Genomic DNA, 19,604 nt, shown 5'->3' with positions numbered 1-19,604 from the left:
GAGGCCTTTTCGGAGCCTTCTCCTTTCCCACGACTAACTGACCTAGAAGGCCGATGTCTCTGTGGAGAAGGGAAGAGCCTCCAAGAAGGGCTCTATAAATGCAATAGGGGAATTAGCTCAAGTGGTAGAGCGCTTGCTTAGCATGCGAGAGGCAGTGTGATCAATGCCCACATTCTCCAACTGCAGCTCAGCTTTTATCCCTTATTTTCACTGTCAGGGGCTCAGTGGCCCCCTCCCTCTTCCTACCTGCTCTCCCAAAAGAGACAGACCTGGCTCCCCTTTCTTTGCCACCAGCAATTGCCATGCTGCAAAGCAGAGAGTGGAGATATCAGGCTCTGTGGTGCAATGGAAAGCATGTTGGACTTTTAAGCTGCAACAAAATACAGGACTACGTAGCACTTTAAAGACTAACAAGATGGTTTATTAGATGATGAGCTTTCGTGGGCCAGACCCACTTCCTCAGATCAAATAGTGGAAGAAAATTGTCACAACCATATATATCAACGGATACAATTAAAAAAACCGAACACATATGAAAAGGACAAATCAAATTTCAGAACAGAACGGGGATGCGGGGGGAGGGGGGGGGGAAGGTAAATGTCTGTGAGCTAATGATATTAGAGGTGATAATTGGGGAAGCTATCTTTGTAATGGGTAAGATAACTAGAGTCTTTGTTAGGACCCCGCCGTAAAGTGTCGAATTTTAGCATGAATAACAGTTCAGAGAATTCCCTTAAAAGTGCAGTTTTAAAAGGCTTTTGAAGCAGGATGCAGGTAATTAAGTCATTGATATAATGTCCTTTCTGGCTGAAATGGCAAGAAACTGTTTTTTTCTCTATTTTTCTGTATTTTGTTTCAGCTACCCTAAACTAACATAGCTACTTTTCTGTCACAATTTTAAGCTGCAGTGATTCATGTGAGCCCAGCTAGACATTCAAAGTTTGTGGGTTCAAGTCCCACAAGTGTCACTTTAGCTGCTTTCTCATTTCCAGGGCACAGCTTTTACAGAACAGGCAATCCTTAGGGTGAAACTGGGGTGGGCTTGAGTCCAGACAGTTCCCAGCAGACCCCAGTGAGGATGGAGGGAAGGGCTGGTTCTTGCGGTTGGGGCTAGGAGCTGTTCTGAAAGGCTTCAGGTGCCATTCGATCGTTTTATCCCTCCCTGTCTCCTACCAGTGCTGAGCAACACTCAGGCTATGTCTGCCCTACACTGCTCTTCTGGGAAAAGCTACGCAAACTTCAAAACCCAATTTGTGCAGCTTTTTCTTCTGCTTTTTTTTTGGGGGGGGGGGGAAGAGGCTTTTCCGACATGTGGCCTGTTACACTGGACAAGTCACACAAGGGAGGCAGTAGGCAGAGCCGGCCCAATGCACCAGCCTCCCAGGGAAGGGGAGGCCAAGGCACAAGCAGCTGCCTGGCCTAATTTATCTGGCTTCCCCAGGTTGCCACCCAGGGGCATTATCAGCTGACGTTACTCTCCCCCCCCCCCCCCCCCCCCCCCCCCCGGTCACATGAGCGTTGGGCTCATCAACAGGCTGGTCAGCAGCAGCTGCAGTTACCTGGGCAGCGCAATAAGAGAAGACCCTCTGTTTCTGCCTGGCTTTGAACCAGGGACCTTTTGCATGTTAGGCAAACGTGATAACTACTACACCACAGAAACACATTTTGAGGGGTGGAACTTGTCTGACTGTTCTGTTCCTAGCTCTTTCTAACACCCTGCTCTGCAGGGGAGGGGGATGCTCCTTGTGAACACTCCACCTCTTGTTCTCAGGGAAGCGCCTAATTTCCTCACCAGCCCCTTGAGATTTGTAGCTCAAAGCTGGAGCTGCTGTGGAAGGAGGTGACGCTACAGAAGCTGACGGGGGACAATCAGCCGGCGAAGGGTTATTTTTTCTCCTCCCTGGGCTGATGTGGCTAGAACTGAGAAGAAAATTCTCTTCCCTTCTCCTTAGAAGATGGAAACTGCAGTTGGTTCTCTCTTTGGTTCTACTAAAGCTGGACCCCAGGACTAGACTTTTTCTTTCTAAAACACTGGTGAAAACTGAGAGCCAATTGCTCACAGGCTGAGAATGTGAGTTAAAGAAGGGTACTGCCCAGCAAGGGACTTGAACACATGACCCTGAGATTAAAAGACTCATGCTCTACCAACTGATCTAGCCAGGCTGCATGGAAAAAGTTTCCTAATATCCCATCTCAGCGTAACAGGAGCCAGGTGTTCTCCACTGCCTGACTCAAGGCTCTTTTTTGCCCCTAATGTGGGGTTCTGGTCTGTGGAGAGGTTTGTGCTCGAACCCCACTCCCGACACATCCACTTCTTTCCCCACAAGGAACGGCCCCATTTCCATCTCTCCAGGGGCAGGAGAAGGGCTCTGGCCTGTTCTCTGCAAAATGCTCAGCCTGTTTCATTTTCTGCAGGAACGAGTGGGATCCATGCGCCCTGTTCCCCAGTGAGAAGTATGTGTCCTCTTCCCCCCTTTCCACAGACACAGCAGGCCAGCGGGCTATGAGCCTCCAGAGGCCCCTTCCTACTTGGCCTCCCACAAAGCTGGGGTGAAAAGCTGCTAGACCCCAGAGGTAGCAAGATTCACTCGTTAGGGTCCATCTCAGTCTGGGCTCAGTGAGAGTCCATCCCACCTGAGATGTGTGTTACACAAAAGCCTCGTGTTCCCTGTGTAGAAGCTATTTTATGTTTAGCTAGAAGCCATCTTGTATATCAGAAACCATTTCAGCTTTTCTCTCAAGCACGTAGACCAGAGTGAACTTTCTGTCACCCCGTGAGAAGAGGCCTACAGGATGGGCTATTGGTATGTGTTAATTGGGCTGGTTGGGACAGGAGATGTACTCCCTCGTACCTGTCTGCCATCTTGTTGATAAGGCTTTGTTTTTTTCCAAATTTAATTGAGGATTTCTGTAATTGGATGCCCTGACGTCAGACTGTTTGGCTAAGGCAGGCATGTCCAAAGTCCGGCCCGGAGGCCAATTGCGGCCCATGTTCCGGTTTAATACGGCCCCACAGGTAATTTGGCAATATCTATCTTTTATGGCCCCCAACGAATCCATATGTATTGAGATGAATACATTGTAAAATCTCAGTTAATGTCAGTTGGTCTAAATCAGTTATAAATATATTTGGACACAACATGTATACTTGGTGTTATGTTCCTGTTCATATTTTTTGAACTTAAAAGTTGACAGAAAACCTTTATTACCAGAGAGCACCTTACTAGGTGCCAGAAATCTGCTCTTGCTGCCTTTGGCTTCCTGCTGTGAGGACATGGCCAAGCTCAACTGAAGGAAGCTGCCTCCAGCTACATAAGGGGGGATGGTGGGAAGAGCAGACACATTGGCCAGGCACCACTGGGGGCTGCATCCCTCACCTCCCCCAGACCTGGCAGGTGCCTGGGCCAGCTTAGCTATGGGGCCGCTCTCTGGGACAGCAAACATGGACACAAGGCAGGATTCTCTCATTCTAGGACCATTTGTTGATTTTTAAGCTTTCACAGCTACAGTCTAGCAGGGCCCCACCGAAGGGAATGACAATGTGGCCCTCAGATCTTTTGTTTGCTGGTGCCCAAGCACCGCTGAGCTCACAGCTGTGATGGCCAAGTGGTTAAGGTGTTGGACTTGAAATCTAATAGACTTTCCTTGCAAAGGTTCAAATCTTCCTCACAGCGAGGCCTGTGTTTTGGCCACACCTCTAACCAAAGCAACAAACTCCTGAGACACTCTCCCCACTCTCCCCATCCCCTGTCAATCTCCTTCTACTTCTTTCAGTGCCACGTCCAGACTGAAGAGGACACTCTTTCTACGAGGCAGAAGGGACATGTCCAGAGAACAGGGTTTTCCAAAATTTGGTGCCATGTAGCAGCAGATGGCAGGAGCCAAAGAGGCTTGACAGCCTGTTCCATCCCAGCGCGCCACCCTCCCAGCCTGCTGCTGCTCCAGGAGGGGGTGTCAAGCCATGTGCATCAGGGCATTGTGATGTCACGTGTGATACCAACACACAAAGCCCTGCCCCCCACCCCAGGAGCTACTGGCAGATGGGCACAGACCCTCTGTCCTCACCTCTACAACCAGCTGTTTCCAAGAGGGTGAGTCTGGGCAGAAGGTGATTCCAGGATTCTGTTCCTGCCCTTGTGTACAGATACACCTTGACAGAGAAGCATCCCCTCCATATCTCAGCTTATAGAGCAGAGGACTGGAGCAGCTGCCCCTAGGTGGCTGGTTTGACTCTACTTCTAAGGAGAGTTCTTTTCCCCTCCCCTGGATGAGGCAGAGCAGGCAAGGCCCTTTTAGGGGGGACAGACAGGTTCTCTACAGAGGACCCAACCAACAGCTCAGCCACAGAAACAAAGGTCTCCTGCCAGAGCCAGGAAATGAACCAGACACCTTTAAACCTTCAGTTTAACACTGTCCCCACCAAGCTAGATCAGCAGCTGTCAGGGAAGCTTTTCCCCACAGCAGCACACAAGAGAGCAGCTGTTGCCAGTGGCCCTGTAGGGCAAGATGAGCTTGACCAAGCCTCAGACCAGCTGGACTAGCCAGCCCACATCACAGTGAGTCACTAGTGGCCCCATCAGAGAAAAGCCCTTGGCAGCTGCAGAGACGTCCCTGTAGCTGTCTGTAGTGTTTTTTCCAACAGCTCTCTTGTGGCACTGCTGGTTTGGGTGTTTAATGCTTGATACTAGTAATGCCAAGGTTATGGATTCAAGCCCCATGCTGGTGCCAAGGCTGTTTGGTTTGATGCCCTGCCTTTGTGTACCTACCTGCTATGAACAAGCAAGGAGAAAAAAGTTCTGAAAGGTGAAAGAGTGGAAAGGAAGCATGGAGCAGAGTGTCAGCTTCTCCTCCTGTAGCACTGCCCATGAGAGAGAGAGAGAGAGAAGGGGCAGTTTGAGTCACCCAGCTCTGCCCCATGTGAAAATGGCAAGTGTTGCCTTAGCAGTGAGGAAGTGGTGGGAAGGAGCCTGAAGTAACCTCTTGGGTCACAGCTGCTTTTACATGAGACAATGAGACACTGAGGTGAGAAAAATGACTAGACAGTGGCCAAGTGAAACATCTGGCTGGTTTCCCTGAGTGGGAATCAGACCAGACCAGCAAGAGTTTTGTATCCTAACCACCAGAGACACCTGACACATGCCTCTTTGCTCACCTACACTACTCACCTACACTAGCCTTTCGCAGGATGAGGGTAATGAGGGTCCATTCTCCCTTGCCCAAAGGGGACAAGAACAGAAACCAAACAGAACATCAAAGCAGCCAGACTGGGCCATGCCAGTTGCCCAACTAGCCCAGGATCCTGTCTCACAACAGCAGCCAATTTCATTGTCCCGAGGGAATCCTCAGGACAGACACTTGTTAAGTGATGCCTCCTGTCACCCATTCCCAGCTCCTGGAATACACTAACTAGGGCCACCTGCCCTGTCCATCCTGGTTAAATGCCATTCATTGTGGCCACCAGGGCTTCCAAAGTTGAGTAGCTCTGCATTATGGGTTCTTATTAATGTCAAGAACCTCAAGCAATGTAAAGCCAGATTGTGATGGAACTGGAAAGGAAAATATTTCCACTAGAAGGAAATTTTCCAAGGGGGAACTTGGATTTGAAGCAAGGACCACTTGATCTGCAGTCAAACGCTCTACCACTGAGCTACACCCCCACAGAAAGTGGTGTCTGCAGCCAATGTTGGGAACTGGATGAGGAACAAGAGACAAGAGGCTTTTGTGTAACTCACATCCCAGGTGCCACCCTTGGGCTTGGTCTCCACACTGAGCAGGCGGGTGGCAGGGGTCTGATGCTGTCACAGCTGCAAGGCAAGTCACCCACCTGGCCCCTGAGCTCCATGTGGGCGGCAGCCAGAGCGTGTGAGTGGAACAGAGACTTGTGGGGGGCAGGGATTTGTATATTTTAGGAAGGGTCCTGAGTCCTGGCTCCCAGCCACGCGCCTTGGCAGAAAGACCAGAGGCCCCTGCACAAAGCGCATTGTGGGGCGGCAGGAAAGGGGCTGGCCCCTCAGCACCAGCGAGCAGGTGGGAGAAGATGGGAGTGAATCCTGCTACCTCTCATGCGCAAAGGCAGCACTTTTCCAATGGAGCTAATTCTGCCCCACCTGCAACCTGTCTCCAGTGCTTCTGCCACTGTCCGGCCCAGGAGGGCTGGTGTCCAGCAGCTCTCTGCCCCAACGTGGCTGGCTTTTGGGGAGAGTAAGTAGGAAGTGGGGGCCGGGGCGGGGGGCCTACTGGAGCCACTTAGCCCCCTGGCTGGCTCTGCTGGTAAAAAGAAAAATTGGAAATTTTTCCCCTCATTGGAGAATGTGGGTATCGATCCCACTACCACTCACATGCAAAACAAGCGCTCTACCACATGAGCTAATTCTCCTGTTATACATACAATGGTCTTCTTGGAAGCTCTTCCCTTCTCCACAGAGACATCGACCTTCTAGGTCAGTTAGTCGTGGGAAAGGAGAAGGCTCCAAAAAGGCCTCAAGGGCAACTCTCAAGGAGACTCCCTGCAGCAAAGCCATGGGGGGGGGGAGGGGGCCTCTGAGATGGCCCCTGCCCTGCAGCCTGTCCCACCTGGCCATTGTCATGGACTCTCTGTGAGGTCATCACCTCCCAACCTCCTTTAACCAATAAGCTGAGGGGCTGCAAAAGGCCCTTGTGATGTCACTGCCACACCCACACCTGCCCTCCAGGGCTAATGTCCTGCCCCAGGCAGCCCCTTTGCATGGCTGAGCTGCTCCCAGGGGTGAAAGTGACACATTTCTCACAGGGCCTGTTCTATTGGGCACCACCCCTTGGGCTGGGCAGGAGGGAGGGGGAGGCTCAAGGCAGGAAGTTGGGGGAGGGGTTGTGATAGGACAGTACCTGTAAGAAATTAAAATGTGGAGTGTGGGAGGCTCATGGCAGGGATTTGGGGAGTGTGTGAGAGTGGGGGGGGGGCTCAGGGCAGGGGTGAGGATGTGGGAGGGTAGAGAAGTCAGGGCACAGGATCTGGGATATGGGGGAGGCTTGGGGCTGGGACTGTGTGTGTGTGTCGAGGGGATCCCTCTGCTCTGTGCTCCCTGAGGCCCTTTAACACACATGGACTGACCTGGGCGCAGGCCAGTGAGGGGGGTTTCAGTGAAGCTACATGTAAATGGATCCCTCTAGCAATCCCTGCCAGCCACACGCACAGGGGGAGGGACTTTAGCCAAGGAAGCAGAAGCAGCCAATCTGAGGGAGGTTTAGAAGCAAAGATGGGCTGCTGCCAGGATGGATGAGGGGATGTCACAGGGCACGAGCATGGCCAGGGGAGCAGAGAGGGCCCTGCTGCACCGAGAGACATGCCAAAGCCTGGGATTGAGCCACAGACCTTTAAATGTTTCATCTAAGGCTCCGCACACTGAGCTGCCAACAAACCCGTCTGGCTCATTATTAACTGTCCAGGATGTTTGGCAGCCGTGTCACAGCCTGAGTGTTGCTCAGCACTAGTAGGAGACAGGGAGGGACAAAATGGTCTAATGGCACCTGCAGCCTTTCAGATCAACCCCCAGCCCCTAACCCCAAGGACCAGCCCTTCCCTCCACCCTTACTGGGGTCTGCTGGGAATTGCCTGGATGCCAGCCCACCCCAGTGTCAGCCTAAGGATTGACTGGTCTGTAAAAGCTGCATCCTGGAAATGAGGAAGCAGCTAAAGTGACTCTGGTGGGACTGGAACCCACAATCTTTGAATGTCTAGCTGGACTCACATTAACCACTACAGCTTAGAAGTCCAATGTGCTTTCCATTGCACCACAGAGCCTGATGGGCTGGTGAGTTTGATATCTCCACTCTCTGCTTTGCAGCATGGCAATTGCGGGGGGGGGGGGGGGGGGGAGGGCGGGGTCTGTCTCTTTTGGGTGAGAAGGAAGGAAGATGGAGGGGGCCACTGAAATTAAAAGAGAGAGCTGTAACTGGAGAATGTGGGCATTGATGCCACTGCCTCTTGCATGCTAAGCGAGCACTCTACCACTTGAGCTAATTCCCCTGCCTGTGAAAGGCTTTGCTGCCTCACCCACCTTGTTCCAGAGCCCACAACATCCCTGCGAGTGCTACTTGTGAGACTCACAACTGTGGGTCGGCTAGCTCAGAGGTTTAGAGGACGTGGTGCTCATATCACACTGACGCGTCTTAAGAGCAAGCCCCTTATTTCAAGCTATAACAGGCTCGCTATTCCGACGTCCCTGCATGGGGATTTATTTCAAAGTGCTGTGTAGCCAGCGCCAAATTACAAAATAAGCTATTTCAAAATAGGCGCATTGATTATTTTGAAGTACGGGACGCACCCCTAGTGAGTTAGAGCTGAACTCTGCCCCCAGCTCCCTGCTTCACCCACCTACCTACTGACTCCCTCGCTGCCATGGGGCTGTTTGCATTGGCCTCTTCTCTCTGTCGCCAGGCTTCAGCCAGGACTGAGACTCAGGCAGGAGAATGTGACCCGGCTCCCTGCACCTGGGCCCTGCATTTCTCATCCCTTCAGAGACACTTGTTAGTGGAGGAATAAATCACAGTCACATGAGTGTAGATTATAAAACTTTGTAGTTGTTGTTGCCTTGGAAACTCCCCACAGACCTTCCCCTGGGGTCCCGGGCAGCCGCTCACATTGCACAGCTCACTTCGAGGTGAGGGTGCTGTGTAGACGTGCCCGTCCTGTTGAGGACCAGCCTGCTGGGGTGAGGCTCTGGCCACTTCATTTCCTCGTGCCTCTCAGGCTGTGTCTACACTGCAGGGCTACGTCTACACAGCAGGCTTTTTGTGCTAGAGCAACTGCTCTTGTGTAAAAACTTGCAGAGCGTCTACACTGAAGGCACATTTTTGCACAAGTAAATTTATAGTGCAGCATCAGACAACAGGGCTTCTTGCACAGAAGTTATTGCTCTCCCCATGAGTAATAAGCCCTCTTGTGCAAGAACTCGTAGACAAGGAGGCAGTGTGGACCGACAACAGGGGTTTCTTGCTCAAGAAAGCCAAATATCTAAAATGCCCGTCAGAGCTTTCCTACGCAGGAGACCGTCCACACTGCCATGGCTGCTTAACAGAAAAGCACTTCTCTTGTGCAACAGCACATGGCAGTGTGGACACACTGTTGGGCAAGACCTTTTGCACAAAACAGGGTAGATGTAGCCAGGGGGTGTTTGGGTTTGTTACGAGCACTGAGCTTTGTACAACAGCCCAGGGAACATTGTGAAAAGCCAAAACCTTCCAGCCCTGGGTGTCCTTGGCCAGTCAGCAAGTGGCAGAAAGGTTCCCTGAAGTGCTGACTTCATGTGATTTGAAGCAAATTGTAACAGCTCAGGTGAGGTGGCCGAGTGGTTAAGGCGATGGACTGCTAATCCATTGTGCTCTGCATGCATGGGTTCAAATCCCATCCTCACCGGGTGCTTGCAGCCCTTTCTCTTGCCTCTCTTGGAGGTTCAGTGCCAGCCTCTCCTGCAACCCTGCCTGCCCCACAGGGGAAATCTCCAGAGAGACACTCCCAGCTGGGACCCTCAATCCCTTCTGACCTCAAGGGGAAACCTCACAAAGGAGATTCCAGGCAGCCAGGCCATGGGGGTCTCTGAGATGCCCCAGCCCTGCAGCCTGTCCCACCTGGCTGTTGCCATGGTCCCTCTGTGAGGTCACTGCCTCCCAGCCAATGAGCTGAGGTGCTGAACAAGGCCCCTGTGATGTCACTGCTGCCTCCCAGGGCTCATGTCCTGCTCCTGGCCAGCCCCTTGGCATGTGTGAGCTGCTCCCCCTCTGCCCCCCTTACTCAGGGCTGGTTCTGGGGCTCACACAGGGAACATCAGAGGCTGCTCAGGGGTTCACATTGCTAGGCCAGGGACCCTCCTGTGGGGCTGTGAGTGTTGCTGTCCCTGCTGTACAGACACGGCCATAGAGCCTCAGGAGGCTGCAGCAGTGGGAGACACTTCCCTGGTTTCGGGAGGGAGACGAGATGTCAAGTCCCATGACTTGGAGCCAGCTACAGATACCCATGGAAAGTTGATTTTCAGAGAGGTGTGATCAGCCCTTCCTGTGTATCTGGCTTCTTCAAAGGGGCTTAATCAGGAGCTAAAGTTGAAGAAGGGACAGTTAGAAGGTGAATTTCTGTCTCTGGCACTGTCCCACCTGACAAAGAATTTACATTCCTCTGCTTTCTGAGACAGTTGACAAGGATGCTCCACAGTGGCTCTCTCTCTCTCTCCCTCTCTGCAGAAGCTGTTCAGACCCCTCACTAGCCAATGCTGGTGTTAGGTGCAGCTCTGAGTGCTAAAATCCCAGGTGTGCAAAGTCAGAATGAAGGGGATGCATTTTGCTCTAGAAGTGACAGCCGGAGGGAGGTGGCTGGAGCAGAGCAGGGTCTTTCTGGAGAAAAAGCAGAGCCTGAGGATGAGAAGGCCCATGAGAGGCAGAGACTCCAGAGTGGGGGGGCTAGTTATTTGGTCTGGCAAACTGGCATGTCCCAGTCTGGCTGCTTTGATGTTCTATTTGGCTGTTCTTGTCCCCTCTGGGCAAGGGAGAATGGACCCTCCCCGCATCCTGAAGTGGACATTAAATGGCCTGTGAAAGGCTAGTGTAGGTGAGCAAGGAGACATGCTTTATGTGTCTCTGAGGGTCTAGTGGTTAGGATCCAGCACTTTCACTGCTGTGGCCTGGGTTCAATTCCCAGTCAGGGAAGCAGCTGGCAACTTTTACCAAACAACTCCATAGTCTACTTTCATGGCCTTAGTCAACTTTCTTGCCACATGTTACAGCAGCTGTGACCCAAGAGGTTAACTCAGGCTCCTTTCCCACCTCTCCCTCACTGCTTAAAAAAAAGGGTCTAATGGTGCCAGCAGCCTTTCAGAACATCCCCCAGCCCTTCCCTCCCCCTTGGCTGGGCACTGCCTGGACTCAGGCGTCCCCAGTTCCAGCCTAAGGGCTCTGGAGAGGACAGGGCAGCTCCAGGGGCAGAGTCCTTTTTTCTGCAGTAGTTCAAACCCAGCCCCTTGGTTCCAACTAACTTTACTCCTCATTTTTTGCCCTCTGTGTCTCCCCCGCCAACACAGCCCCTTTCCCACTCCCCCTCCCCCTCCCCGCACTGGTAACACAGTCAGGACTTTTCCCTGTTGAAACGACAAACTCTCTGGTTTTTATGTGGGGAATGTAGAACCGGGGAGGGGCTGAGGAAAGACCCTGGGAGAGGGGTGGAGGCTGGGAGGAAGGGCTAAGGCTGGCACCTTCCTCTGGTGGTCCCACTGCCTCATGTTAGGGGCCTCAGCAGCACTGGGGGGGGAGGCTACAGGGGGAGAAGCTGGTTCAGGGGAACTTGAGCTGCTGGGCCACTGAAGCAGGCCCCCAGCAGCAGCCTCTGAGCAGGGCTCACACGTTCCAGGCCTCCCAGTCATATTGAGTCTCCCCGTGTGGCTTGGGCTCCAGAGCCTGCCCCCCAGCTGGTGCCTTGAGGTAGCCACTGCAGCAGCAGGAATTTGGGCATCAGGTCCCCTGCTTTTGGGGACAGGAAGCCAGGCCAAGGCCCTTTTAGCCACTGGAGCTGTACAGGCTGGAGCCTCCCCCTACCAGATCTCTGCCCTGCTTCCTGCAAAGCTCACATTTTTGCTTCTTTCTGCTTTCCTGTCCATAACAGGCAGCTAAGGGAAGGGAAGTCACCAAACCAAACACCCCTGTGGCCAGCATGGGGCTTGAACCCATGACCTTGGCATTATTAGCACCACGCTCTAACCAGCTGAGCCGGCCTACAAAAGTGCAGTTCACCAATGGCCCTTTCAAGAAAGGATGTCTCTGCAGCTGCCAATGGCTTTTCTCTGACAGGGCCACTGGCGACTCACTGTGACGTGGGCTGGCTAGTTCAGCTGGTTTGAGGGTTGGCCAAGGTGGCTGGCGGCCGGCAGACCCAGGGCAAAGAGGCAGCCGGAATCTCTTGCTGCCAGCACCTTGCCTCCCAGCTTCTTCCCTGCCAGCAGCAGCCATAGCCCCTTTTGGCCCCTGGGTCAGCCCGGGAATGGAGGCAGGAAAGGGGCCTCAGTTTGCAGGTTTCCGAGTCCTGAGCGCTGCCCATGACACCAACCACCCCTCAATCAACTAAGCCAAACTGGTGCCCAGTTCATGCCCACTAGGACCTGCTTTACTTGGTTTCTTTCCACCCAGAGCCGGGTCACATTCTCCTGCCTGAGTCTCAGTCCTGGCTGAAGCCTGGCTACAGAGAGAAGAGGCCAATGCAAACAGCCCCATGGCAGCGAGGGAGTCAGTAGGTAGGTGGGTGGGTGGAGCAGGGAGCTGGGGGCAGAGCTGGGCTCTAACTCACTAGGGTGCATCCCATAGCTCAGAATAAGCGATGCAATTGTGTAGCTTATTTCAAGTCAATTTTGAAATAGCTTATTTTGTAATTTGGCGCTGGCTCCACGGCCCTTATTTCAAAATAAATCACTATTCCGAAACATCCCTCCCTCCTCGTGCCATGAGCTTTGCAGGGACATCAGAATAGCGAGCCCGTTATGGCTTGAAACAAGGGGCTTGCTCTTAAGATGCGCCAGTGTGATATGAGCACCATGTTCTATACCTTCAAGTTAGCCGGCCCACGGGTGTCAGTCTCACAAATGGCCCTTTCAGAAAGGAGCCTTGGGCAGCCACAGGGATGTTGTGGGCTCTGGAACAAGGTAGGTGAGGAAGCAAAGGCTTTTGCAAGCAGAGGAATTAGTTCAAGTGGTAGAATGCTTGCTTAGCATGTAAGAAGCAGTGGGATTGATACCCCCGTTCTCCAACAGCAGCTCAGTTCTCACTGGGTTCAGTTGCCCCCTCTATCTTCCTACCTGCTCTCCCAAAAGAGACAGACCTGGCTCCCCTTTCTTTTCCCCCAGCAATTGCCATGCTGCAAAGCAGAGAGTGGAGATATCAAGATCCACAGTCTGTCAGGCTCTGTGGTGCAATAGAAAGCACGTTGGACTTTTAAGCTGCAGTGGTTAGGGTGAGCCAAGTTTGACATTCAAAGGTTGTGGGTTTGAGTCACTTTAGCTGCTTTCTCATTTCCAGGGCACAGCTTTTACAGACCAGGCAATCTTTAGTCTGACACCGGGGTGGGCTTGAGTCCAGGCAGTTCCCAGCTGACCCCAGTGAGGGCGGAGGGAAGGGCTGGTTCTTGGGGTTGGGGCTGGGGGTTGTTCTGAAAGGCTGCAAGTGCCGTTAAATCGTTTTGTCCCTCCCTGTCTCTACTAGTGCTGAGCAACACTCAGGCTGTGTCTACACTGCACGGCTCTTCTGGAAAAATTCTACGCACATTTCAAGACCAAATTTGTGCAGCTTTTTCTTCTGCTATTTTTGGAAGAGGCTTTTCTGACATTTGGCCTGTGTGCACTGGGAAAGTCACGCAAGGGAGGCAGCAGGCAGAGCCGGCCCAATGCACCAGCCTCCCAGGGCAGGGGAGGCCAAGCCACAAGCCTCCAGCAGCTGCCTTGCCAGATTCATCTCCCTTCCCCAGGCTGGCACCAAGGGGCATTATCAGCTGATGTCACCCCCTCTGTCATGTGGGAGTTGGGCTCATCCCAGGCAGCAGGCGCTGTGCTTACCAGGACACCCAGAGGAGCGGTAATAAGAGAAGAGACTATGTTTCTACCTGGCTTTTGCGCAAAGAGGAGCTGTGCAGACTGGGGCTCTTCCTGCCTCCTGCTTCCCCTGGTTCCAGCCTGACCTTGGCCTGTAGTGCCTGCTTGGCAAGTAATCCTTAGGTTGCTCTGCAATTGACAAAAAGTTTGTGGGTATGAGCTGTCAATCACATTTCTTGGCTGCACAGGCCTTGAGACCCCTCTGTGGCTGGAGGGAAACGGGGAATGGCTGCACCTTGGAATTCAAAGGTGTTGTCTGGGACCATAAATTGGAACAGTTTTAGAGACACTTTTCTTTTTTCAGAAGAGGCTTTTCTGACATTTGGCCCATCTACACGGGCGCAAATGTGGGGAAAACCTTCTCTTTGGGAAGAGCCTTACTCCTAATACAGTGAGGAATACAGGGCTTCTGAAAGAACATAGCCACTTTTTTGGAAACTGATCTAAAAGAGTTGACCCATTCCATGAATGCAGCAGAGTTTTTCACAAATACAAAAGTTATCCTGAAAAAGCTCTATATTGGGGGGGGGGGGGGGGAGTAGCCAAAAAGGGCACCATGGCTTAGCTGGCTAAAGATCCTGCCTTGTAAGAAGAAAATCCTGGGTTCAAATCCCAGTGGTGCCTTGTTGCCTTTGCTCATGTTTTCCTGTGTGCTTCTGAGACAGAGAAGAGGCCTCCCATGGAGCTGCTGGTTCAGGAAAAGGCTGATTGGGGAGGTGCATTGGGAAGAAGGAAACCACAAGCCTGGAGCGGGTGCAGAGGCTGCTGTGACTGGCACTGGCAAGGCAGGGCTCTGACTCCAATTGCTGGGACAGGAAAGCCAGCACCACATGCCCTTGTCATTCCCTTGGGGTATCACTGCCCAGAGAGCCTGTGAGGGATGCAAATGTAGACACTCAACATTGGAAATGAAGCTGGGATTTAAATATCCTGCACTTCATTTGCATATTCACAGACTGGTGCTATTTGAAAATACTTTATTTTGCAATACAAAACGCTGTTGAGATACGCTTATTGCAGGAGAAAACCCTTCGTCAGAACTAACCCTTAAACCTCATTTCATAAGGAATAAGGGTGATTTTGAAAGAAGGGTTTTCTTTCCAAAGAGCTGTGTCTAGACAGCGCCTGTTAGTTCAAAATAGCATATTTCAACATAGCAGCCAGACATGATTATGCAAATCTCCGCTTCATTTGCAATGTCACTCAGCTGAATTTGCATTTCTCTCTGGAAAGAGGAATGACGTGTAGACAAACCCTCACATGGGGAGATGCAGAGATCAGAATTTCCCCACCTCCCTCAGCTTGTCTGGCTCCTTTGCCCCATTTCCTGCCTCCCTCCCTGAGCTGACCCAATGGCCGAAAGGGACAGCAGCTGCTGCTGGGTAAGGAGTGGGGGGGGAGAAGACCAGCAACAAGACCCTGGAAGCAAGAAGGGCCTTCCCTGGCCACCCACCATTCAGTCTGACAAGTCTGAAGGGGGAATTTGACTGACAGTCTCCTCTGGGCTAGAATTCCAGCTCCCACAGCGATTACTGGAAGGGGACAGCCCAGTAGGGACTGAAAACCACTGCTCCAGGTGAGGTTTGAATTCACAACCTCAGCATGTCTCCTACACACACTGCTTTATAAATACTGTGCACTGACCCATTGCGCTACTGGAGCAGACATTTGAGAGTTTTCTCCAAAGTCCTTACATTGAGAAAGTGAAGAAGCACAAAGTAGAATTGAGCCAGAGGGGCAAGAAGATCAATTCTCAAGGATTTACACAAACCACCAATTCCCTAGCACATCCCCATCAGCCCTGTTCCATATCTAGGGCCAGCACTGGGTGGGCAGTAGTCAATGAGGCAGCAATTAACAGGAAGAAGTCAGCGTCGGGGCTAATGAGATGATCTTGATTTGTCAATACCAAGCTGTAACCAAAAACAGCAAGGCAAGAATTGAACACCAGGGAAGTTACTGCCACATGCCAGCACCTGCCAAAGCCTGGGATTGAACCAGGGACCTTTAGATTTTCAGTCTAATGCTCTCCCCACTGAGCTACTTTGGCTGCTGGATGCAGGTCTCGCTAGCCTGTAATTCTCTGTCTGGGATGTTTGGCAGCCAGGCCACATGGCGTCATGCCCTGCCCAAGAAGGCGAGACTGGCCTTACCACAGCGCCCCTCCCCCACAGCCCAGAGCCAAGGTTCCCTCTAAGCCAGGCCTGGGCAATACAGGCCAGCGGGCTGGATCCAGCCCATGAAGCCACCCAACATGGCAGCAAGAAGCCTCAGGCAGATTCCCTGCTCGCCCTGCCCCCACGCACAGCTGAGAGAAGGGGCTGCTGGGCCCTTTGTGTCTCTCAGCTGGAGAGGAAAAGGCTTCATGCCTGGTCCCTGCTCCAGGCTTGTTTGTGGCCAATGGGAGCTGCCTGCTTGAAGCCCTGGCCAGTCCCCACAAGCTCTTATTCACCCAGGGGTATGACCTGTACCCCCTGCGCAGGGAAGGGGCTGCCTGAGAAATGTGCTTGGCTGCTGGGAGTGTCTCCCAGTCAGAGCCTGCCTCTGGCACCCCAGCCTCTCCCTTCCCTCAGCCCACTGGCCCTCCCTGTGATGGAAAAGGACAAAGACTTAGAAGATCTCATTAATACAGATGAGGTTGGTTTCCCTGAGTGGGAATCAAACCCAGGCAACAGCAGTGAAAGTGCTGAATCCTAACCACTAGACCATCAGGGAGATGCTTTTGAACCTGTCAAAGGGAGGTTCCTCTGTCTCCTCCCCTGGCTGGGCCTTGGCGAGTCGAACGTCCCCCAAGTGTCCCCCAGAATAGTTGTGAGCACAAGGCGGAGACGATCCTGCCAGGGTGGGGCCAGAGGCTGAGCAGCTCGCAAGGGCCCTTCAGCAGCAGCACACGGCTGCCATCCCCCAGCCCATCGTGGGGCTTGTGCATCTCCCCCCTCCCACCGCCCTGCTGGTAACACAAACAGGACTTTTCCCTGTGGAAAGAACAAACTCTCTGGTTTCTCTGTGGGGAATGTAGAACTGGGGAGGGGCTGAGGGAAGAGCCTGGGAGGTGGGAGGAGGCAGGCGAAAAGGGGAGGAAGAAAGAGGGGGGGGTCGGGGATGGGGCTGGGACTGGCGCCTGCCTCGGATGATCCCACTGCCTCATGCGCAGGGACCTCGGCAGCCGTGGGGTGCATCAGGGAGAGAAGCTGGAGGAGCAGGAGCAAGTTTGGGTTCAGGGGGCAGCTGCTGGGCCACTGAAGCAGGCGACGAGCAGTTGGCAGCAGCTCTCTGTGCTGGGCACATGCTCCAGGCCTCCTGGAGATATTGAGCCTCCCTCTATGGCTGGGCTGGGGAGCCAGGCCCCTGCAGGCAGTCTGGGGCAGCAGGAATTTGGGCATCAGGTCACCCCATTAGGGTGAACAAACATTTTGTTACTAACTCTTTGGCCAACTCAGCTTGCTGTGGGGGAAGGAATTCTCTCTTGTTAACTCTGTGCCCTCAGGAAGGGACCAAACCAAATAGGGGCCGGGCTCCACCTGGGGACTCCAACCTCAATCCTGAGACCAAGGGGTTTACAAGCCAAATAATCAAAGTTTGCTGCACTTCTCCTTCCCACAACCCTGCAGAACCTCAAAGGCCACAGACCCAGCGACTGGGGGAGCCGTGCACTCCTCCCAATCAGCCTTTTCCTGAACCAGCAGTTCCATGGGTGGCCAGGGGAGGCCTCTTCTGTGTCCCAGAAGGACCTATGAAAATGTGAGCAAAGGCTGAAACAAGGCACCACTGGGAGTTGAACCCAGGATCTCCTGTTTACTAGACAGGTGCTTTAGCCAGCTAAGCCATGGTGCCCTGGGGGGGGGGGGGGGGGGGGGCACTTGGTAAAACTGTTCTATTCTATGGTCCCAGACAACACCTTTGACTCCCAAAGTGCAGCCAATCCCCATTTCCCTCCCGCCCTGGCTGTGTCTGACTCCCTGGGCACAGAAGGCTACAGCTCAGTGGGCAGAGGCTCTGACATGCACATCTCCCCCAGCTGCTGGGACTGTAGAGTTGGCCTTGAGGTTTGGCACAGTTGGGAGAGGGAGAAGTGCAGCAAACATTGATCATCTGGCTTGTAAACCCCTGTGTCTCTGGGTCTGGGTTGGAGTTGTGGAAACCATTTCATATTTAGCTAGAAGCCATCTTGTATAACAGAAACCACTTCAGCTTCTTGCTTCTGCACAGAGACCAGAGTGAACTTTCTGTCACCCAGCGTGAGAGGCCTACAGGATGGGCTACTGGAATGTGTTAATTGAGCTGGTTGAGAGAGACGCTTCACTCCCTCGCACATGCCCTCTATCTTGCTGAGAACGGGTTCACTTTTCTAAGTTTCATTGATGATTTCTGTAATTGGATGCCCTGACGTCAGACTGTTTGGTTAAGGGTATAAAGATACTAGGATTGATTGTATTAGCAGCCTGACTGGGCCCGGCTCTGCTGGGAACACGTTTGGCACTTTGTGCCTTATTGAGCAATAAAGCTGTTTATTAGCCGCCAAACCAGAGAGGACCTTTTGCTTCAACAGAGACCCCAGGGGGCTGGCCTCCTTTGGTTTGGTCCCGTCCTGAGGGCACAGAATGAACAAGAGAGAATTCCTTAACCCCACAGCAATCGGAGTCGGCCAAAGGGTTAGTAACAGAATAGTTTCCCAAGTTTAAGCGCAGACAAAAAAAAAAAAATAAAAAAACCCCTCTGTGGTGTTGTGGTCATTGTGTTTTCTTAACATGCAGCAAGTCCTTAGTTCAAAGGCAGGTAGAGACACAGGCTCTGGAGGTCCCTTTCAGATGGGACAGGCATGTTCTACTCTGAGCCAGGGGGCTTGGGTAGCTTGTTTCTGTACTCAGAGTCGTGCAGAGGAGTTCTGGTTGGAGGGGAGTTCTTCTTCCACTTCTCGTTTCCCCTTTTCCTTCTTCTTGCTGGTCTCCTTCTTGGACCCCAGTTTATATAGTGAAAATTGAGTCCTGTGAGTTCAAACCACACCTGGAGCAGTGGTTGTTAGTCCCTGCTGTGTTGCACCCTTGCATTGGTTCCCAGAGTCTTTGGGATCATGCCCCCTCCTTTTGATTTTTAAATAACCCTCACGCCCCCCCCAGCCAAAAAAAAAAAAAAAAAAAAGAACGTGATGGGGGGAAGGGCTGAGTCACCTAATGCCCCCCCTGGAATTTCTTCAGGCTCCCCACCTTGGGACCCCATGCCTTGCAGTGAACGCTGGGGGAGCTGGGATTCCACCCCAGATGATGGGATCAGTGAAAATTCCCACTTCATATATTATGGCCCCATCACAGTGAATGCTGGGTGGGCAGGATCTGAGGCCAAGGGGCGCAGAGAGGGTTGGACCCTTGACCTGCTTTCTGCCAGGGTCTTGTTGCCCATCTTCCCCACCCCTGTCGGCAGCAGCAGCCCCTTTCAGTCACTGGGTCAGCCCAGGAAAAGAACCAGGAAATGGGACAAAGTCGCCCGTCTCTGTTCATGAGCTTCTCCAGTGGCTGAAAGGGACAGTGGCTGCTGATGGGAGCGGGGGGAAGAAAATGGGCAACAAAGACCCTCCTCTGAGCTGGAATCCCAGCTCCCCCAGCGTTCACTGGAAGGGGCCAGCCCAGCAGGGACTAAAAACCACTGCTCCAGGTGAGGTTTGAACTCACAACCTCAGCATGTCTCCTACAAGTACTGCCATATAAGTACTGTGCGCTGACCCATTGCACCACTGGAGCAGATATTTGCACTGCTTCTTCAAAGTCCTTAGATTGAAAAAGTCAAGAAGCACAAAGTGGAATTGAACAAGTGGGGCTGGAAGCTCAGTTCCGAAGGATTAGAGGCGAAGGGAGAGTCAGAGAAGCCGCTGCCGGATGCTCTGCGTGGCCCAGGGATCCGGACGAAGAGCTGTGCTCATGTCTTCAGCCATAAAGCTTTGCTTCTGGGCAGTTTGGCTAAGATCGAGGGCTTCTTGCCTCCAGGAAAGGATGGGAAGCAGTGCAAGGCAGCCTG

The 19,604-nt window shown here is 52.8% G+C and overlaps 8 non-coding genes across 8 annotated transcripts; 1 reads left to right on the top strand and 7 right to left on the bottom strand.

Moving 5' to 3' along the window:
- Window positions 1–1,587: 1,587 nt before the first annotated feature.
- TRNAV-AAC (transfer RNA valine (anticodon AAC)) lies at window positions 1,588–1,660 on the bottom strand. Its single transcript has one exon. It is a non-coding gene; the product is annotated as a tRNA-Val (tRNA).
- A 3,925-nt stretch (window positions 1,661–5,585) lies between these two features.
- Window positions 5,586–5,657, bottom strand: TRNAC-GCA (transfer RNA cysteine (anticodon GCA)). Its single transcript has one exon. It is a non-coding gene; the product is annotated as a tRNA-Cys (tRNA).
- A 2,018-nt stretch (window positions 5,658–7,675) lies between these two features.
- TRNAR-UCU (transfer RNA arginine (anticodon UCU)) lies at window positions 7,676–7,780 on the bottom strand. Its single transcript has 2 exons — window positions 7,744–7,780; window positions 7,676–7,711 (listed from the first exon to the last, which is right to left on the bottom strand). It is a non-coding gene; the product is annotated as a tRNA-Arg (tRNA).
- A 1,532-nt stretch (window positions 7,781–9,312) lies between these two features.
- TRNAS-GCU (transfer RNA serine (anticodon GCU)) lies at window positions 9,313–9,394 on the top strand. The gene has a single exon. It is a non-coding gene; the product is annotated as a tRNA-Ser (tRNA).
- A 6,178-nt stretch (window positions 9,395–15,572) lies between these two features.
- On the bottom strand, window positions 15,573–15,645 carry TRNAF-GAA (transfer RNA phenylalanine (anticodon GAA)). The gene has a single exon. It is a non-coding gene; the product is annotated as a tRNA-Phe (tRNA).
- A 593-nt stretch (window positions 15,646–16,238) lies between these two features.
- TRNAE-UUC (transfer RNA glutamic acid (anticodon UUC)) lies at window positions 16,239–16,310 on the bottom strand. Its single transcript has one exon. It is a non-coding gene; the product is annotated as a tRNA-Glu (tRNA).
- A 1,045-nt stretch (window positions 16,311–17,355) lies between these two features.
- Window positions 17,356–17,429, bottom strand: TRNAT-AGU (transfer RNA threonine (anticodon AGU)). Its single transcript has one exon. It is a non-coding gene; the product is annotated as a tRNA-Thr (tRNA).
- Window positions 17,430–19,236: 1,807 nt separating this feature from the next.
- On the bottom strand, window positions 19,237–19,330 carry TRNAI-UAU (transfer RNA isoleucine (anticodon UAU)). Its single transcript has 2 exons — window positions 19,293–19,330; window positions 19,237–19,272 (listed from the first exon to the last, which is right to left on the bottom strand). It is a non-coding gene; the product is annotated as a tRNA-Ile (tRNA).
- Window positions 19,331–19,604: the final 274 nt, after the last annotated feature.

This window comes from Pelodiscus sinensis, chromosome 19 (genome assembly GCF_052426305.1).
Source record: "Pelodiscus sinensis isolate ZL-2025 chromosome 19, ASM5242630v1, whole genome shotgun sequence".
NCBI classification, from domain to species: domain Eukaryota; kingdom Metazoa; phylum Chordata; order Testudines; family Trionychidae; genus Pelodiscus; species Pelodiscus sinensis.
This window is presented reverse-complemented; position numbering and strand designations above follow the sequence as displayed.